Raw genomic sequence first — 5970 nt, 5'->3', positions numbered from 1 at the left:
TGCCAATGGCACAGCACCCTCCCCCCCACCCCCCCGGCCCGGGCACTTCTCTCACCATCTGGCCGCTGGCCGCAGACTCTCTCCTGGCCACACGCGCGCGCCCCTCCGCCTGGCCGAGGCAGCCCCCCCACCCGAGTCACGCACCCGAGACACTGCTTGCGTCGGGGGCTCGGCCCGTGCGGGAAGACCGGCCCCTCCTGTGTGCACAGCGCGTGCCCCCCATCCTGCACAGGTGAACGTGTGTGCCCCCCCCCCGCATGCTGCCGTTGGCGCCGCTTCTCCTGGCGCTTCTGGGTGTAGTTCCGCCAAGCATCGCTTCCCCCAGGAACCCCACAGTCCGGATCTCAGGCGAGCGGCTCTGCAGGTGATTTGGCCCCTCCCGGCCAGCCCTGGCCCAGCGGCAGCGCTCCCCGCAACGGCTCGGCCCTTGGCCCACCCCCCCGCACAGAGTTCCCCCTCGGGGTCCCCCTCCAGCTGCCAGAGCCCGGCCTGCGCTCCGTCGCCTGGGCGGCCGTGGCCGGGGCGAGGGGTGGAGCGGCCTCCTCCCCGGGCCAGGCGCCATGTGGGTTGGGCCCGGAGCAGGAGGGCCTGGGCAGGGGTGCGGGATGGGGGCTCCGGGGCCACCACCAGAGCTGTCCTGCGCAGCCTGCCCGCCTCAGCAGTCCAGGGCCAGCCCTCTGCTCCCCCAGGAGAGGTGCCCCATTGTGTGGGCTCGGGGGCGCCCTCTGCTGTTCCCGGGGGGGTGCGGTCTGCATGGCGGAATGGAGGCATTAGGAGCCCATTAAGCCGGGTCGTCTGGTTTTCCACAAGCGGAGCGATTCTGGGGCGGGGGGCACTCCCCTGTCATGTCCTGCCCAGCCACCTGCAACTGCCCACACTTCTGCGACATTTTCTGCATGCAGAAGTCGGCTCTGCGGATTTTCCCGCGCAGGAGAGATGAAGGGCAGTGAAGCTGCAGGACGAGCGCCTTCCGACCACCGGACAGGCCAGCCCTGCCCGTGCCTCCCAGGGGCCACGCAGGACTCGGTGCGCTGCTCCCCGTCCCTCTGGCCAGAGTCCTCTGGAGACCCCTGCTGCTTCCCAGGAGCGCTTTGCCGCGGTGCGAGGGAGCCCCACGGACTGACCCCTCGGGGGCAAAGCTCCTGGCGCCAGCGAGCGACTCAGGGATGGACTTGGGGCTGCCACTGCGGAGGGGCTGGGCGCATCCCGGCCTGCTGACAGGGGCTGTCCAAGCGCGCCAACCGCTCTCCTGAGCAGCATTCCTTCAGTAGAATCGTGGCATCCGTAGCAGCAGAGATGGTGACATTGTGCAGGTGGAGTGTGGTGAAAGAACGGATTCTCCCGGCTCCCTTATCTCGCAAACCACAAAGCGAATTTATTTGTTTCATCCCATTCACAGCTGAGGGTGGCGCTGAAGTCCGGGCGCTCTGGCATCTCGGCCACTCAGCAGAACTTTGCAGCTGCTCCTCGGAAAGAGGCGGACGCGCTGCATTCACGGGCAGCATCCTGCACAGGGGCGATCTTGTCTCGTGGCCTCATCTGAGCCCCCAGCTGCGCCGGCCTGATCGGACAGTTGGCGCTAAAATCGCACCTGAGCAGCAATCCTGCGCAGGTTTCGACAGAAAGAGGCCGGCGATGCCCCCCGCAGCTTTTCTGCCTGATTTGCTTAGTCGAGGCCGAGTTCGGAGGCTTGGCCTGTGGGAACTCGGGGCGCCCTGTGGGAGGCCCTTGCCAGGCAGAGGGCAGGGCAGGGCAGCCCGGCTCCGGCGCCTCGGGGTCTGCAGGAGCGCAGGTGCATCCAGGTGTGGCGGCGGCCTGTGTGGGTTTCTCCTGGCCACCCCCTGCATGGAGGCCTCGGAGCAGGACGCCAGCCGGCCCCGTGCCCAGGATGCACAGCCCTTCTGGGGTCCCGGGGCAGGAAGACACCCCGCTGCAGGGGTCCCCCGCCGGGGTCCTGCTGCCTCCCGGTGGGGCCGCGGGGAGTGTTCCCGGCTGAGTGGGTGCCTGTGCCTGAGCTCCACCGCCCCCCGGCCGTTCGCTCGGGCCCCAGAATGGCCTGGCTGCTGATGACGGTGCAGTGCCGGCGGTGACATTTCTGCCCAGGGCTTCCGGGCCCGCCCTGCCAGGGACGGCAAGTGCATCTCACGCAAGGCTGCTCGCTTTTCCTCTGGCCCCTCGCGCCCGCGGCATACCCCCGGCACCCAGGGCTCGGCCAGCAGCCTTGTGGGAAGCACCCAGCTCCCACCATCCCCGTGCCCAGGGGGCCTCCACGGCCCAGGCCACGTCCAGGCCCGCGTCCATGTGGCGCGGTGGAAGGGAAGGCCCAGGGCTGCCGCTCCACCCTGCCAGCCGCGATGCTTTGGGAGCTTGTTGGAAGTATTCAGTAGGGGAATGTGGTGGGGGGAGCAGCGTGGCAGGGCGGGGGGGGGGGGGGCGGGTTTAGGCAAAGACTGTGAAGCAGCTGTATGCACTTTGACCTGGAAGCAAAATGTGACAGCCTCTCCAGAGGCGCGGAGGAGAAGTCCTCCAAACTCTCGATGTACAACCCAATCATGCGCATCAATAAAGGTCCCTTCTGCCCAGGCTGTTCTCCTTGGCGTTGGGGGGCGGGGGGGGGGGAGCACTTGTGATGCAGACTTAATTTGGCTGGTCCGAAAGTAGTGGGTAATCAGAAATTATTTTACTTGTGTGAACAACTCCAGGCACTGAAACGGCTCTCTTTCAAAAATAATCCCACAATTTCCCAGCTTGTCCAGTCAGGAGCCCAAGTTCTTGGACCATGAAAATGCATGCCAGGATGCATAAGCTAGAAATAACGATGTGTTCAAGTCCTTTGCTGCATGTCTCGGGTCTCTTCTCGAGTCCACTTGAACAGGGAAATGGGAGGTGGGGTGGTTGGTGAGTGACGAGCCCTGCCCCCCGATGGGGGTCCCCCCCCCGATTTATATCCTGCCTTTTTCCTACAAAGCGCTCAAGGCAGCTTGCGTCATTCTCCTCCTCCATCTTATCCCACAACAACAACCCTGAGAGGTAGGTTGGGCTGAGAGTCTGTGACTGGCCCAAGTCACCCAGTTGGCCCCATGGCCGAGCGGGGACTCGAACCCGGATCACCCGAGTCCCACCCCATGCTCTCCACCACGACGCCACACGGGCTCTCACCATGTTTCCTCCTGCACCTCCCTCAGTGCCACCTTAATCATGCCTCGATCATGTAGCGAAGCAATTTATTTAACTGAAATCCCTATCCTGTCCCGCCCCCTTGAAACTCCCCCGCCCCAGTCGGCTGAGTTCGTGTGACACAGCCCCCTAGCGACTCGGCTGTGGAAACGGCAGAAATCCAAAGTCAAGCCACTCGCCTGTCGCTCCCAATTCGAGTCTGGCTCAAGCGACTGACACTTGCAGTGCTTGGGTGGCCATTCAGTTCGAGGCCCCAGCACTGGACATGATGTTCAAAGATGTGTCACGTGAGGAAACCCACTTGCAAAAACCAAGGTAGCTTAAGCGAAATGTTCTGAGAGGCCTGTGCGCAAGACCCTTGTGCGCTGCGATGCAGGTTTAAAAAACAAAATTAGGAGGAAGTGAAATCTGAGAACTGGAGCAGTTCCCACAGTGGGAGAAGAATGGAATGTGAGACGCAGGAACAGTCTGGGTCCCCCGAGCCATTTGTGGGCCTGCGCCGTGGAGCTGCGAAGCGGCTGAACCTTGGACCCAGAGCCCTTCCTTGAAGCAATGCGTCAGGAATCTGACCCAGGGCAGAGACTGAGCCCCAGCGTCACCCACCGCGGCGCTGCACCCGGCCACCCTTCTGCCCCTGCAAGGGCAGCGGTTCTCGCATCGCTAAGGGAATTTGCGTGCACTGATGCAGCTTGCACAAAGCAGCACCTGGAACACGGCTCCTTCGTGGACCACTGCCTTGTCGTGGCGAAGGGGCTTGCGTAGCTCAGCGAAGCTATGCCTGTGCCGTGCAGGGGCACCCAAGACGGAAACGCACCCTGAGGGGTGGGGCGCTCTCGCACCGTCTGCGGGCTCGCTTCCTTCCTGCAAGGGCCCCACACGAGCTCCATGGGCCCGGCGCTTCACGGAGCCACCGTGCCGGGCAGATCAGTGCTGCGATGAAGCTTGAGAAACTCAGAGGCCCACTCCAGTCGGCTGAAAGTAGCTGCGTTTATTGGCAGGATAAAAAATATCTCTACTGGAGCTATGTATAAACCTATAATTTTTACAGCCTTTCAATAAATACATTTTCTTTTTCAGACAACTGGGCAAAGATAGGGTTTCTCTCTCTCTCTGGTAAGAAAATAGCAAGATTTGACAGATGGAGAAGGCCAAAGCAGAAGCAGCCGGAGGTGCCCCCAAAGTGCCACGTCCTGTGCCTGAGCTTTGGCGCTCCTGGAAGGAGCTGGGGGGCTGAGGGGCGAAACCTCTTCCCCACCTCCCCGGATCCCATCCCCACGTGCCAGCCTCTCTGCCCCTTCGCCGGGCGTGTTCTACCTGCAAAGATGGCCCTCCCCCAAGCCGCCCACCCCAGCTACCCTGGGCAAGAGTTTGCCTCTGGGAGGCTGTGCTGACCTCCGCTCCTCCGAGGGCCCCAGATTGCCAAAATTGGACTTTGCACAATCCTAAAAACGCCTCGTCCTCTTCCTCCTCTAAATGAGTCTCTGAAAAAGCAGAGAGCAAAGGAAAATTCTGGCATTCCATGTGGAATCGGTGCTCCCCGGTGGGTGCCTGCAGGGGGCAGGGCTTGCTGCCTGCGTCTGTGTGCCGGGGAATTCAAAAATGCCGTTGCTGCGTGTCCTGAGGATAACATCCCAATTCGTTATCCGGCACAATCCACCACTAACAATAATAAATATGCCGACGACCAGAAAGCAACAGTGCAGTATCGCTAGAAAGAGCAAAGGGGAGGGCGCGTGCTGGCCAGCCGTGGGCCCCACCGGCTGTGGCTGCAAGGCCTCCAGGCTCTTGGCACAGGCCTGGAGGCGGGCCGATGGCCAGCCGGCAGCCCGTCTGTGGGCGTGTGGTGGGGCCGTGGCTCACCCACTGGGGCTGCGCGTGTGCTCCACAGAGGCTGCTCCAGAGGTGGCGGGCGCTGTTCCGACAGCGCAGGCCGCACCAGAAGGACCTTGGTCCTCAGCCCGGAGCGGCGCTGCCCAGCACAGAGAGCACCACCCTCAGATGCTGCCTGGAGAGAGGGCTGTGGGCAGCTTCTGGAGAGAGAAGGTGCCAGATGCCAGCGGGACAACTGGCGTGTGCGCATGGACAAGCAGCCCCAGAGAGCGTGAGGGCGTTCCCCTGAGCAAAACATGCCCCGTTCAGCGTCCGGGGTGTGACCTGGGACACCATCCTCTGGCAAGGTTCGTACTTTTCCAAATTGCACTCGATGCCCAAAATGAGTTGGTTCGCAAATGCACATTTGCAAAAATCCACCTATTTGCATTTCGGAGAATGCACCGATGCACATTTCTTAAAATGCACGTTTTTACAAACTTCCCTCTCCTTGCCAAATTCTGTATCTTCATACTTTAAGCCTATAGGAGAAAAGTGTGCATTTTTGGTCAGGAAAAATGCATTTTTAAAATGTGCATTTTTCCCAATCAGGGCGGACAAACGCATTCGGGTACACAAATGAGGTGCAATTATCTTCCTGAAAGAATCTGAGGAACTTCTCGGGAACTGAGACATTGCCCACTGGCCCACCTGCAGCTCTTAGTCACAGCTATGTACTAGGAATGGAGCCTCCCCATTCAGGGACACTCTACCACTGATGTTACCAAAGGTGGTTGTTCGTAACCCAAGGTGGGCTGTGCAGTCTTGTTCCACTGGCGAGGTCCCCCAAGGGCGCCTGGCAGAGCCTCGCTCTGTGGCTCAGCATGCAGGCACTCCAATTCTGCAGAGCTGCAGCAGCCACCCCACCCGCTGGGCAGTCCACACACACCTGGGCGCCCTTCCGCTCATTCTCGTCCCGGGGCG

The sequence above is a fragment of the Varanus komodoensis genome, unplaced genomic scaffold (assembly GCF_004798865.1).
Source record: "Varanus komodoensis strain SLA01 unplaced genomic scaffold, ASM479886v1 scaffold81, whole genome shotgun sequence".
In the NCBI taxonomy this organism is placed as follows: Eukaryota; Metazoa; Chordata; class Lepidosauria; order Squamata; family Varanidae; genus Varanus; species Varanus komodoensis.
This window is presented reverse-complemented; position numbering follows the sequence as displayed.